The sequence below is a fragment of the Cupressus sempervirens genome, chromosome 5 (genome assembly GCF_028749045.1).
Source record: "Cupressus sempervirens isolate cs-2001-9-10 chromosome 5, ASM2874904v1, whole genome shotgun sequence".
NCBI classification, from domain to species: Eukaryota; Viridiplantae; Streptophyta; class Pinopsida; order Cupressales; family Cupressaceae; genus Cupressus; species Cupressus sempervirens.
Window position 1 is genome coordinate 540,177,027 of NC_143122.1, and position 16,104 is coordinate 540,193,130.

A 16,104-nucleotide genomic window follows, 5' to 3' on the forward strand; every position below is an offset into this window, starting at 1 on the left:
ATGGAAAAATGTTATTGAAATTTGAATGAGAAAATGTTTATGTGATGATTCAGTTATGAATATAGAATTGATTTAGGATGTATACATGTATGTGATTTATTTATCTTGGACTACTAATATGCAATTTAAGTGTGTAGGAAATAAACATGGTAAAATTGGAGAACCAAGACTATACTTTTGTATCAACTAAGAATGCCAAGGCTAGATCTTAGTCTCATTGTTTAGTATTTTATTGTGTGAATGTAACATGAATGAGTGTTTAAAACTAGATTTATTTTTGTGAAAGTTGATTTGTCACTTGTAATGTAAATTATATTTTATAGTGTCACTTGACACTTGTGTTGTTATGTGTATAGTGGCAAGTGAAATTGAGATATTGGTAAAAGACACCCAACCTTAACTAAACCAATTAGAAATGTTTAAGTTTAATTCAGTTGCATAGTATTGTCATATAAAGGATTTAATTAGATTTAATTAGGACTTCAAGTTTAGGGTGACTTTAGAGGGGTTTATAAGAGTCCTAGAGTGTTCTTTTAGTAAAATTAACTTACCTACATGTTAGTACTATAAGTTAGGGCTCTAATTTTGACCTCATTAATGTAGAATTCATTTTTATGACCTTTCAAATTCCCATTTACCAAATGTTGCGAAAATTGGAGTTATCTCAACCAACTTCACATCTCCTCTACTCATAGTTGGAGTTTCACCCACTCTCTAGTTGTAAAGATCTTGTGCAATTGGGAGTTCGTCAAGCAAGGAAAAAGGATAGCTCTTCTCAAGCTGTTCATTTTCCATAGCTTTGGACCAAAGTTGGTGGATTTTGCCAAGGAAGAAACCTCATGTTTATAGTTTTTTTTTTTCATTTTGTGATTATAGAAAGAAATTTATGTGAATACATATGTGTATTGTAAAATTTGTTCATGTTCTATGGCATTGATATGCCTGATTTTCTTTGATTCTTTTATTTTTTAATTTTTGCAAGCATGATGTTCATGCCCTAGGAAGGGAAGCGGTGGCCTTTGGGTGAAGGGGTTGGTTGGGTCTTTCCCCAAGTGTAGAGTCTCTTCCTTAGAATGAGGGACAAGCATGGATGTATGGGCTTCATGTGCCAATACAATGTTTTGCACTTTGGGAGAGATAAGGGGAGAATTCATGTGAGACACGGTATTTGTTTTGTATGCCTTGTGAAGGAAAATTTGATTTTTTGTATTGGGCTTCTCCTCACGGTTTAGGCACACCTTTACCCATCTTATTGGTTCCTACGATAACCTATTGTGTAGGCTCAAATTGGGAGTTAAATGTTGTATCATGTAATTGTTGTATTGTGTGTGTGTGCTTGATTGTTACCAGGTTGGTCTCGGTTCTCCAAGTTCAGTGGGTGATCTCACAGAGACCTAGGTTAGGAGGTGAGCTCTCCATGGTTTCCTTGTTGTTTATATAGGTTTCAAAGTGGATTTTTGTTGAAGATATAATTGGGAAGATTGCATCTTTTGTTGGTGCTTACAAGATCAAATACCACAAATCATGTAAAGTTATTCTATTGTAAAAGATCATATGTGGGTCCTCAATGTTGTAATTGTGATTTGATTGAAAGTTTCCAAAAGATAATTGTAATGGTAGAAACAAGATTCAATGTTATATATGCACTTCTCTCTAAATGCTTTTTGGAAAATGACTAAAATATATTGTGATTATAACAATAATATGAAAAATGGTTTGTTGTTATTTGTTTAAATGTTATTTTAAAATAAAATTGTTAGTATGTATTTTGTGTGTCATGTTCAAATTCTGGGCATGATAGTACCACAAGATGTCCCTCTTGTCCAGGTATTCTGAACTATCCATTCCCAAGTGAAATATCCCTACTATTTATAAGGGAGTCCATAGCATTCATTGTGCAAAAGGAAACACAACAAGATTTTTTCACCCACCCTTGTGTTTTTCCCATTTCACTGTATTCATCATTATTTAAAATATGCTTGGGTTTTGGAAAATATGTGCTTGATATTATCATGATCTTTTGAGAATTTGTATTTTCAATGTTGAAATTTCCCTCTCTTAGTTTTTTTAGATTGTATAAATTCGAAGCTCTCTGAAAAGTAACAATTTCTAATAATTTGTAGATTGTATAAATTCCAAATTAACAATTACTATGCCTTTATTGTTGCAACTCTTCCAAACCTAACTCGTGCTTATAATTTTTTCGTATGAGAATTCATATGAAATTTGTTTACTTAAAAAGACAAAGATTTCTAAAATAATTAAATTGTTCAATATAAATATAATAATAATTATTATTATTATTTTTATAACTATTTTCAAAAAGAATGAAAGTTGTTTATTAACTTTTTTATCTTAAAATGATTGTAAGAGATAAATGATTTTTTTTTTTTGATAAATTAATAAATTAATTTAGCTTTTATTTCATCTTTTTATATTAAAAATTATAATTTTTTTCTAAATTTCTTGAGACACATTAAATTATTTTTTCATTTTGATTTGCTTAACTTTGAATAGTATAAACAGAATAGACTTTTTGTTAATTACAAGATTGTATTTTCTATAAAATTATAAATTTCACGTATGTTGATATAAGAAAATTAATTAAATGATAAATGTTCGAAGATGTTATTTTTCATCAAAAAGTCCTTTTTTAAAAATATAACAATCATATTATGAATGCCTTTGTGATGGCTTATGATTATTGTCAAATTGTTATATAATAAGCTTAAATGTTTTAGATTTAATTTTTAAATTCAAACAATATTATTTTTATAGAAAAAGATTTTGTAACACAAATTAACTTATTTAAAAATTAATAAATGATTATAAAAAAAATGTTAATGATCTACAAAAACAATCAATGTTTTAAAAAGGAAGATAATTATAATGTTATTTTGCCACTCACACAATCTAAGTAAATATAATTTGTAAGGAAATCCAATGATCTAAGGATAGATCATTATTTATCATTTCCAAAATGTCTTATCAAAATTCCTATTGATTGGTTGTTCCACATACTAAAATGTGCAACTGCTAGTTTATTTTATTCTTTCATTTTAATTATTTAATCATAATTATATCTTCACCGTCCTCATTAACTATCGGCGATCGCTCACTCCAAGTTCACCGATCAATTATTCTACTTTACTAATTATGCACTATCAATGAACTCTATAATTAGGTCAATCAATTTCTCTTATTTATTAGCTTCCATGCATTTTCAGACCTATATCATGGATCCTTCACCATTGATCGATAACTAAATAATTTATAGAATCATCCTCCATTATTGATTTTCTACAGCTTTGATCTATCCTCGCCCATTAATCGAGGCTTTTGTGCAATCACACATAAAAAATGGTGTTCTATAGAAATCCGAGATCAACGTATCAATTCTTTGAAAGAAAGCTTCCAGGAATAAAAAATAGTAGTCAAGATGCTTGCATAACGTTATTAACATTGTTGTTGATTGCGATTTCTTGCTTTTGTCCTTACATGTACTAGGAAGATCAGGATATTGTGTAAATCCTAATGTTTGGTGGTTAATTTATTCATGATTCACATAGTAGTGTATTCTTACAAATAGTCTTCTAATAGCATGTCAATTCTAGAGTCAAAAAATGCTTGTTTAAATTTATTATCGAATCATTGGATGTTTATTAAACAACCTATGGTGAAGCCACTTTTTTTTACTGTAAATTTATTTTAGTGACCAACCACTATCACAAAAATTATTGTGTTGAAAACCATTATAGAATTATTGTCATTGATGTTAAATAGCATGAACAAAATTACAAGTGTTCATCAATGTCAAAGGTATAGCTGAGGTTCATTGATATCAAGGATAAGCTAGATATTACTTGACATTTGAGTAATGACCAATAAGTACAAGCGTATCTATCATGATTGACCTTGAAAGAAGATTGATCCACTAAAGCCTACAATGAAAGAGCTTACGCTACATTGATAAGCTGATAAAATCATATAAGTATAATATGAAAAATGATGAAAGAAAACAACTCTCATCAGATATCAGGAAATACCTTTTATATATGTATGTATGTATGTATGTATGTATGTATACATATACATATATATGTGTATACATATACATATATATGTGTATATATATATATATATATATACACATATATATATATAGATGTATATATACACATATATTTGTATATGTATGTATGTATGTATATGTATGTATGTATGCATGCTGATGCATATATAGTATACAACGATCATGTTTATACCATATAAAGAGGCATGCATATTAATTTTGAAAATACAAATTCAGACATCATTTAGAATAATGACCAATAAAAGTGGAAATGGTATAGACAGTGACCATACTATACTATAGCAATCAAAACAAGGCAGCGAGATGCTTGAAAAGAAATAATCATAACTATGAGGGAACCATGACATTGTCAACATAGACTTTACTGTAATAGATTGCAGTAATTTGCGGACAACTTCTGTTGTGTTCATTATCCGCGTGATTTCTCTGTATTTAGTGGATTCGTCTCTCATGCATAAGTCTCACTAATGAGATCTCAAGATTGCATTAACCTATTCTTCCACCGTAAATCATGTGTGGAGGGTAGTTTCTTCTCATGTAAACTGTTGTAGGCATTGTTAAACATAGTAGCGCTGATTTCAATCACCGTTTACACCTTGAGTTTGATCCATGATTTATGGAGAACTGCCGATCACTGTAGGAGAACCACTGATCAGTTTCAGTTTCTACGGTGACTTCATATTGTATAAATATATGCAGCTTGTAATCAATGATAAATAGAATTTCATTCTTAATTAGCTCTGTTTTCTTTCTATTTCTGTAATTCGTATCTTTTTCTTTCAGCAAGATTCTTCATTTATTTTTCAGATTGATTGTAAAATCTTACAGACATCAGTCAAACAACAAATCAAAAGTGACAAAAAAGCAAGTTAACACTAATGATTATGTTGGAGTTGGTGAAGAATGTATACAACAAGCAAGCTGAATATGATGGCTGTAGTCTATTCAAATACAAGAAAACACTGATCAAAATAATAATTTATTACCATATTGAGAAGTCTGCGAATTCACCCGCAGCGATAGTTGAATCTGGGAGTGCGTCAACAAGACAGAGTAGTTGGTAAGACAGCGAACACGTAATGGTATACACAGCAATATATTTTCCATGTCAACCAACAACATGGACAGTCCACTGCAGAAAATTATTTGTTTGCCAAAGATGACAGCGATGGATGACAAACGAATTCCAGATTGGCAAGTAAAGACAAAATTAGTTATTGAGTAAGAGAAGGTTTATGTATTATGGCAAAACATGGTGTTCAAGGCAAGCATTTGAATATAAATGACTATCCTTATTGTGTTTGAAAAAGAATACCAAAGGCATCGTTAGTGTTGAGGCAGCGATGATATACAGGAAGCCACCAAGACAAAGATGTACCAGAATTCAACCATATCATGTGGAGTATGCGTTGAAGACCAAAAAGCATGTTATTAACAATACCAAATGTTCTCTTAAAACAATGAATTAAGGAATATGTCTAGGGAACAAATCTATACAAGTCCGATGGTGACAGAGGTCTGCAAGAAAAGATTGACGTCAAATGCTGTAAATGACAACATATAGAGACATTATAGGAGGCAACGATAAATATTCAAAGACAAGTCCAATGTGGATGGACACACTAGCAGCCTTTAAAGGAATAGTTTATATTTGATAGTGAAATGACAAGTCAAATAAAGATAATTTCCGAACAGCGATAATTGAATCAATGATTAAAGAGGGAAGAAGTAACTAACACGAAGTTAGCAAAGATAATAAACAGGTGCAATTACAATTTAAGAACATGGTGTAATTTATTTAAAAAGGAGATGCGACTTTCTTTGAAAAGTCATATCCACTAATGAGTGGAATATAAATATGAAATCAGTTTTGAAGAAAAATACAAGAAGTGTAATGAGCAGAATATAAGAAAAGCGGTGGATGAAAAAAGGGAAAGAGTAAAAGAACAAAGATGTAAAGAAGAATATTAAAAGGTTTAGACACAATGTGGAATAAATAAAAGAACAACAATAATAGTGTGTGAAGTGAATATAGAGCGTGAATGGAATAATGACGTAAAAGTTAATTTGTGTACAACAAATAGACATATTCTTGTAAAGAAGCATGCAGATAAGAAACGAATAAGGGAGTGAATTCAATTGTCCATCATCAGTTGAGTAAGAAACAGTATCAAGGCGGAAAAAAAGTTTGTGCACAATGGGTCGGTGCTCACAAATACAAGCAGAGGGAGTTCTTGTTTCCAATAGGTCGGCGCTTGCAAAGTGTGGGAGTAAGAGCTTCCAGTGACTCAATGCTCATAAACATAGCAATTGGAGCCTCTAATAGGTTGGAGCCTACAAAAGATTGTAAAAGAACAAGTTTATATAAAAGCAATTATTTGCCATGGTTTTTCTCCCGCATTGGGTTTCCACATAAAACATTGTATCATTGTGTTCATGTGCATAATTGTGTAGTTCAGTATTTGAAGTTATTGTTTGGATGAAAGTTTTAAATTGGCAAAGTTGTTATTATACTACTTCACCCCCCCTCCCCTTCAGTATAATCGTGTGCTCTTCAATTGGTAACAGAGCTGGTTTCTTCTTTAAAGCCTAACCATTTGAAGGTAGATCTGAAGGGCACAAATGGCTAGAAGTTTTCAAAACAAGACACCAACTTTTGATGGGACGAAGTATGCACATTGGAGAATAAAATGGGAGTTATCTAACTGCTATTGGATTCAATGTTTGGCAATCAGTGCTAGATGGTTTTACACTACCGACAACACCACCAACATTATAGTGGGAAAGAGAAGATGCAAAAATAGTGCTAAAGCAAAGCATGCAATCTTTCCAATTCGGAATTTGTTAAATTTATGCACTATAAAGTTGCTATGGACATTTGGGACAAGTTGAAAAATATTTATGAAGGAGCCGATTATGTAAAGAAAGCAAACCTACAAACTCATCGAAGTGTATTTGAAAGCCTTAAAATGAAGGATGATGAAGACAATCTCTTTTCTTGATCACGTAGATGAAGTTCTCAATTCAATGAAATCCCTTGGTGAAGAAGTGAAGGAACAACTTGTAGTAGAAAAGAATTTAAGATCCTTACCAATAAAATTTAATTCTAAAGTATCTACAATCGAAGAGAGAAAAGATTTAGACAAATTAACAAAAGATGAATTACATGAGATTCTTACTGCTTATAAAATGAGAGTTGGAGGAAAAGAACCTACAAAAGAAATAGCATTCAAAGCATTCAAGAAAGGGAAGTATAAAAGAATGGTTTTAAAAAAGGCTCGAGTAGTGAACTAGATGCTTACTTCAAAAGAAAGTTGAAAAAGGGTAATGAAAAGAACAAAGGAAAATTCAATGTTTTAATTGTGGAAAAGCGGACATTATGCATCAAAATGCCCTCCAAACTGTTAGAAGTTGTAATCTTTCCTTGGTGTATTTATAAACCAAGGTTAGACCTCCTTTATTTATTATTATAATATATTAGGATATAAGCCAAGGTATCCTAATATATTTCTTTTTTGTCCTTTTTCCACTACATCTTATTTTGTCATCTAGTGGAATATGTGAGGATAAATATGTATTGTAATTTCTAATTTTAGATTATTCCTCCTTAAGAGGAATCTCACACTTGGCCTCACACACATGAATGGTGGCATTCATAGACATGGGAGTTACATTCTAACTCCTCTCTCTCATCTCTATTTAAGAGATGACCCTCTTCTCTCATCCAACAATGAGGTTTCTTCCTCTTCTCAATTATTGTATGAGCAATTGCTCTCTTGCTCTCTCTCTCTTTCTTCTTAGGCTTTTCATGCCTCATTCATAATGTCACAAGGGGTTTTCTTTGCTTTCCCCTTTCCAAATATCTTGTCTCATTGTGTTGGAGCTTGAAGCTTTCTCTCTCCTATTTTATGGTAATATCTTTTCATGCATTTACTCACTTAGATTCTTTCCTGGTATTGCTTATTTACATATTTCTTTTTCCATTTCTAACATGGTATCAGAGCAGTTTAATCTTTGTTTTGAGTGTTTGCATGAAGGTACGATTTGAAAGAGACTCTTGAAGATTTCACTAATTTCTCTTTTAATCTTCTTAAGATAGAAGAAATTGAATTTTTTTTTTTTGGATTTGGCTGGTTTACCGCCAAACCCGATTAACTTTTGTGTGCTCTAATTTGTGCAGGTTACTTCTTATTTTATATTAGTTTTTCATCTAACCCCCTTTGGCAGGCTTGCCGCCAAAAGGTTTTCCTATCTAGATATCTTTTTTACTATGATCTAATCACTTCCCAACTGCATATTGGATTCTGATGTGTTTAACAATGGGTGCGGTATTTTTGAAGTTTTTATTTTTTCTGCCTGTGTTTTTTAACATATAGCTCTCTTTTTTAATCTGATTTTGTCAAAAAGATTTAGAGTTTGGTCCTGTGAAGGACTATGGAAAGAAATCCAAGTTGAGTTTCACAGTATTCCCGTCTCCTCAGGTGTCTACTTCTGTTGTGGAACCATACAACAGCGAGCTGTCCAAATTAGAATTATGTTATAGATCATTCTGAGGAGGATGTTTTGTTTATTAGGGATAAGTGCAACCCAAATTGTAGATAACTGACCCTATTATCTCTGGCCCCTTCAGCCGTTGGTTGTTCTCAAAACTCTTCTGGGAGAATTTAGAGAAAGCTCCAGAAATCGGAATAGTGCCGCACAGATCATTGTCAGAAACGTCCAATATTTTAAGACTTTTCAAGTTGCCAAGCTCCGTGGGAATTTCACCCCTAATATTGTTCTTGTAAAGCTCTAGGTACCGAAGACTGGTAAGTCTCCCAAGATCACCGACCAAAGTTCCAAACAACCTCGCATTTCCCAGGTCCAACCGTATCACGCGGTTCTGTCGATCGCAGGTAACATGAAACCACGTGCATGGATTTTCTAGCGTTGGATCCCAGCTTTGCAAGACATTCAGAGGATCCTGTAAAAATTACAAGAACAGCTTATATGGATAAATTAACAAATTTCCTCATTTCCTCATTTCGATAAATTAACAAATGCCATATAATTTCAAATTTGGGGCAAAATCTGTCAATCATCAGTAACGGGAAATGTATAATAATTTCTTGTTAAAATATGAAATCACCGTACACTTATTTCTGCGACGACTGAAATTTTAGATGGCAGGAAATGAATAATTTCTCTCTTTGAACTTTTACAGTTATATACATCTGCATTTAGCATAATTAAACTCGGCAGCACTATTTCCCAGAGAGTCAATAACGATTTTCTTCCCACCGATCTAACAAGCCTTGCCAGTTGTGAGACCAGATAATGGAATCAGAAAGAATCAATTGATGTGCAAACTTGGCCCGCAAAGTTGTTTTTGGGTTGGCAAAGTCTAAATTTCCACAAAAGGTGTCATACTTTGGTGATTCTCAGTTTAAATCTCTAATCCGAGGAGGGGTGAGAAACTAAGCAAACTCCATTAAAGGGGTCACTTTGGCGATTCTGAATTAAAACCTCCGCGTCAGGGGTTGACTGAGAACCTAAGCGATGCCGTCTACTATAGACTTATGTTTATTGCCACACCATATGGAAGCTGACCGGTCGCAGTGGCGAGCATCGTATATCCTGTCTACAATATGTATGGGAGTCAAAAGTGTTTCCAGAGCAGTTTGAAGGTCTTTTAACAAATGGAAGATAAGAACACCTATTACCATCAACCAAAAAGCTGAATCTTTGAGCAAGAAAACCAGTGGACCTGGCAGGTAAACTAGAGGATGAGTAAGACTAAGCTACTAACCCTCCTTGGATTCAAGATCTGAAGGAGAGCACACTGTCCCTTAAAACACTGCGAAATGAATAATTGCTGGTTTTAGTACCCGCACTGAAAGTAAGGGATTGATTTTTCTTTGCAGGATTCCGATTTCCCTTTGCGTTATACGTTGCCAGTCATGCACTATTATTCATTGGGATCTTTTCGATACTTTTATTACCTCAGGCAAAAATGTTACATCTTTTTGGGCCAGCGATGCATTTGTGCTGCTTTTTGCATATCTAGCACCTGTAGCGGTGGCTAATTTCTGTATACTCCTCCCTCTTTACCTCCCTCAATAACCCAATTTTCTGGCACAATTATAACGTTACTAAAATAAGAGATTGTAGTTGTTGTAGTAACAGAACTTGGTGTTACTATGCCTAACTTACTACAAACAGCTCGAGTTCCAGCAATTGAAGGTACAAATGTCATTCGTAGTTAAAATTATTAACATATTTTGTTCAAGCTTCCTGTGATTCCAAGAATCACTCAGTAGGAAAATCTATCGTCTATTGTGCCACAGCTGGAGGTAATTTTTTCTTGTCCTCTCATGCAAGATTCTTTTCCTTTTTTTAGCTCTTGACAGAAGCATCATTTATTTTTATTATTGCCTCTTGTCAACCTATTTTTGGCATGTAATCATTCATTGCTTTTATTATTGCCTTTTGTCAATCTATTTCTGGCATTTTATCTTTCATTGTTAGACAAGTGCAATATTTTATTTTAAATCTCTCTTACTCCTTTACGTAAAAAAGGAGAAGTTAAGGATTTTTTTTTGAGAAATTTTCTTAGAATTAAAAATTAAAACTAATCAAAGTTTTAGTTTTATTTTTAACAATTAAGTTTTTTTAAATATCCTCATTTATAATTCCTTTTTCAGGATTCTTGTCTTTGATGGTGGGCCCATCTGTTATACCTTCTCACTTGTGTTCACCTTGCATGGAGATTTTAACTGATAACTTATGCTTATTGCTCTTCCAAATACTTTTTTTTATCAATTATTCAGGTTTATGAGTATCTTACACTATTGCCTTCATTATTTAATGATTTGAGTTAATTGATCTATCTGCACATGGTTGCACTTTTATGCTTTTATAGCATTGTTCTATGCCCATGTAGGCACTTTATGGTTTTATACCATTGATATACATGATTTATATGATATTTTTTGAGTTGCATAGGGAGCTTAATATTTTTTCAAGGTTAACTATGTAGGTCCCCTCAGTTTAACTGATACATAGTTTCCTTATCTGGCCCATGGAGTATCCCTCCATCCTATATTGGTATGCACTCATTTTTTATGGAGTTTCCCTCCATTGGATCCTATCTATTCCACTTTGATAGGATAATATCTTTATGGAGTTTCCCTCCATTTGGTTCTATTGGTTCCACTTTGAAAGTTGATATTTATGGAGTTTCCCTCCATATTGTTCCATTTTTTGCTCCTCAATGAAGAGGATGTTATTATTGGAGTTTTCCCCTCCAAATTCAGATAGTTGAATTTCTTATTTGAAGGCAATATGTTGTTACTCCTCATAAACCCTTCCTTTGGTCCACTTCAGCTATAATTCTTGCAAAACTGTCACTTGAATTATTTAGTGCTTGAGGCACATGTTCTACTTATCTATTATTGTCTCTCTTATATTCCTTTGATAAATATACAATGTGATAATGTTCTGCATTCTTTATTGCCTAGATCATGGGTCATGTAGGTGATGGAGTCGCGACCCATTCACTTGTAGTGGGATGACTCATTAATGGACTGTCTATATCCATGTGATTGACGCAATATTGATGCAGATTTCATTAGTTGGCCTTGTCTGTGGTCATTAGTGCATTAGTATGTTTCTTTCATGAGAGACTTATTGCATAAAGATTGGTCATTTTGACCCATATTATGCTCATTTTTGAGCTTATGACTTATTTTAGATATCATGTTAACTCCATTGCATGTTGGTGAACAATTCATTTATTTTTACTCAATTTGTCCTTGTTGACAATTTTTTGAGCATATACTTTATCTTGATATCAGGTTATCTCCATTGTTTTCTGGTAACATGTTTTACTCATTGTTTCTCTATGAGAACTTTATTATCCTTATTCAAAAGGATTTCGAATTTGCATATATGATGGCATTCTACTTGTGGACATTTCTCTTGGTGTTCTCTTTTTTTCAGGTGATCCATCAAGGAACTTTCTCGATTTTTCACATATGAAGATGTGTCTATGCTTCCACATTCAAAGGACTCATGTACTTCTCTTGGATCTACAAATGTACCATATGGCTTAAAGACAATCAAATTACTTCATATTGAAGACTAAGTTGCAGATTTTTGTAAAAATTATGGGTTTAATACCCTTTGATGTAATTACCCCAAGTAAAGATTAAAGGGGGGTGTTAGAAGTTGTAATCTTTCCTTGGTGTATTTATAAACCAAGGTTAGACCTCCTTTATTTATTATTATAATATATTAGGTTATAAGCCAAGGTATCCTAATATATTTCTTTTTTGTCCTTTTTCCACTACATCTTATTTTGTCATCTAGTGGAATATGTGAGGATAAATATGTATTGTAATTTCTAATTTTAGATTATTCCTCCTTAAGAGGAATCTCACACTTGGCCTCACACACATATGAATGGTGGCATTCATAGACATGGGAGTTACATTCTAACTCCTCTCTCTCATCTCTATTTAAGAGATGACCCTCTTCTCTCATCCAACAATGAGGTTTCTTCCTCTTCTCAATTATTGTATGAGCAATTGCTCTCTTGCTCTCTCTCTCTTTCTTCTTAGGCTTTTCATGCCTCATTCATAATGTCACAAGGGGTTTTCTTTGCTTTCCCCTTTCCAAATATCTTGTCTCATGGTGTTGGAGCTTGAAGCTTTCTCTCTCCTATTTTATGGTAATATCTTTTCATGCATTTACTCACTTAGATTCTTTCCTGGTATTGCTTATTTACATATTTCTTTTTCCATTTCTAACACAAACAGCAGTGGCTCCAGCGATGCTGAAGAGAAAGAATACAGAAAGAAAAAAGGAAAGAAGCATGCTAAGCACAATCATAAAAAGAAGTTTTACAAGAAAAAAAAGAGTTTTTACTCGAAGAAAGAAAGCAACTCATCAAAAGAGAGCGATGATGAATACCAAAGTGATGATACAAAAGATGAGATACTATTTTTGGCCATGACCAATGAGCAAGAATGTCATGTCCCCTTTGTAGCAACATAACTCCTACGGTAGATTTGCCTATCATCGACTCTCGTAGGCAAATGATTTTGGAGAGAGAGTCATCTCGTCGCCAAAAGACTGCATCTTGCTACATCCGGTAAATGGGACCTACATGTTCTAATATCGAATTAAGATTGCACTTTTAATTTAATAAAGTTATTAGATAATAAAAGTGCATTATAATAAGACATTATAAAAGACGATTCTGGAAGCTTCCAGTGACTTTCCAAAAAAGGTGAATAAATAGAGGGCAAGAGGCACCCATTGAAGCAAGCGGTTTGAAGATTCTACTTCTATTTCAGTTGGAGCAATTTGTAGTCATTAGGTTTGCAAATTCTCAATTTATCTTTGGGAACGAAAACTCCCATTGATAAGCAATTTTGAGGGTGTGGAATATCACCTGAATTATTGCACATTGGAGGTGACGCTGCAATCATTTCATCGGGGCAGAAATCTGGGCCTAAGGCCAACCTCAAGGATCACTACATTGGAGGCGGTTAGCAGTAAAGGATTGCTCGAATAAGAAAAAACCAGAACTTATAGAGGAAATCTCCCATACCATTTCGAAACTGCCAAGGCACCCTTAGACGTATTTTAGCTGGAGCACTTATGGGCGTCGATTTACCTTGAGTATTGAGACGCATTATTCCTGGATATCGGGCCGAGAGCATTAAGGAGAATCAGAGATTGGGGAAGCGGCTGAGATTATACGTCCCATAGAGGAATTTCGTGGGACTGCTCATGAACTTCCGATGCTGAAATCATCATTAGAAGACGGGAATAATATTTTAAACCTGCTCCAAATTATATGCGACCCAGGACATGATTCTTCTAATGCCAGGCGGATTTAGTCATAACAGTTCGGGCTCCAATTGAAGGTTGCGAATTATATTGAAATTCGCACACAAAATCCGGCAGCAGCGGTAAACAGAGACGAGGGCAAACTGGGAGATACAACTCGGGTTCACCGGCTCTAATCATTAACATAGCGGTGACTCAGCCCAGGTCAGACCATTGGATTAATTGAAACGATTCTATATAAACCCATACGACAGTCCGGGATAAATTTAGCAGTATCGATATTGTTCTATAAATTAAGAAGGGCAGACAGGGACAGACCCGAATTCACCAGTAAATCTCGACAGTAAGATTGCAGCCAGGTAGGGAGAAGTGCCATTCCAAGGATTCATGCTTAAGCGAGAAAATCCCAGGTTCTTGATGTTACTTTATTATTTAGCTAAGTTCAGAATTGAATATATCTAGTCTCTGTTATGCATTTACCTTCAAGGATTTGTTATTACCATCGAAGTTTGTAACAGACCAGTTCCTCAATGCAAAATACAATAAGATTTTTCTGAACTTGTTAGTGCCATTGTTATTCATTACATTTGTTATAACCATCTTATTTGGTGGATTGTTTGAAACATTACATCTGTACTCATCTAACGGTTGTATACCAAGTATTTGACGAATTGCCGCAGTGCAGTTTTGGTGTGATTCTGTGGCCTTTAAAGTCAGGGTCATCTCAGTGGTATCAGAGCAGTATTCCTGCCATCCTGTGGGTAGAACATTTTATGCAACCATATTCCAGATATTATATTCGCAGGAGAACAATACTTAAGGGCAGAGATATGGGTGAAAGACAGTCACAGAGTCCACCTAGATTTTTCAGAGTTGATGACGATGAAACCAGAGAGTTTTACAGAATCATGACTACCGGACAGCAAGAAATAGCCCAGTCACTACAAGCTTTGACTACCATAATGGAGAGAGTTGTTCAGCCCAGGATTCAGGAACAAGGCAGAAGTACACCTGATCATGATAATAGAAGTGTAGCAGGCTTCCAGGGTGCTCCTAGGCGCAGATCATGGACAGCAAATAGGCCTACTCGTCCCACTTTCCTAAGGAAGGAGGCTCAGGAGATAGGAGAAGACGATCTGCCGAATGATTTTCAAGATGATCTCAGAGCTGCTACTGCAGAATGGCAGGCATTACCCCCACAAGTGCGTGAACTATTGAACTTTGATCACTATCTAAACCAAAGGAGAGAGCATATAAGGAGTAGCCGTCAGAATAGGAGGTCTAGAGGAGGTCATGATAGTGAGTTGCAGCGAGCTGTTAGCAAACTCACTTTACCATCTTTCGATGGTAGTGGTCAAATGACAGCACAGACTTGGGTTCATAAGTTGGATACATTCCTGGCATTGAGGCCTATGTCAGAGATAGATGCCATCAGATATGCCACCTTGCATTTGGAGGGAGCAGCTCATGATTGGTGGTCACACGGGATGGTTACGTTACAGCACAACCGGGTGACATCTTACCAAGACTTTGTGGATAGATTGGTTGAGCGTTTTGACAAGAAGGATCCAAAGATTTATTTCCGTGACCTCACACAATTGAGACAATCAGGCAATTTGGAGGTTTATATCAATGAATTCCAGAGGTTGGCAGTTATGGTACAGGATGTCTCTAAGAGACGATTGGTTATCTTATTCACAGAAGGATTGTTTGAACCTCTCAAGGGGTGGATTAAGGCATTTGATCCACCAACACTTCAGGAGGCTATGAGGAAGGCTCGGAGTATGGAGTTTACAGCACCTGCTAACAGGTTCACTCCCAGAAGTACTACTTCTTTCAGAGACACTAAAAAGTTTGATAAAAATAAAGAGAAGAGTATAGAAACCAAAAGAAAATCTACTACACCCATAGATGCAGAAGCATTAAACGACTTGCGCAGGAAGAAACTATGTTTTTATTGCAAAGGCCCATATGATAAGGACCATGATTGTCCTTTGAGACCTAAGGGAAAGGCCAATAGAGTTATGTGGGCATATTATGAAGGATCAGATTCTGACAGTACGGCAAATGAGGATGACCACAGTAGTTCAGAACCTGAAAAAGAAACAAGAAATTCAGAGCAAAAGGAAGAAATTGAGTTACATTTACAGCAGGGGCGTTTGTCTAGTATTCAG

The 16,104-nt window shown here is 34.5% G+C and overlaps 1 pseudogene; it reads right to left on the reverse strand.

Annotated features, from left to right (window-relative positions):
- Nucleotides 1-8,663: 8,663 nt before the first annotated feature.
- Nucleotides 8,664-14,653, reverse strand: LOC149557075 (leucine-rich repeat protein 2 pseudogene; annotated as a pseudogene).
- Between the last annotated feature and the right edge of the window lie 1,451 nt (nt 14,654-16,104).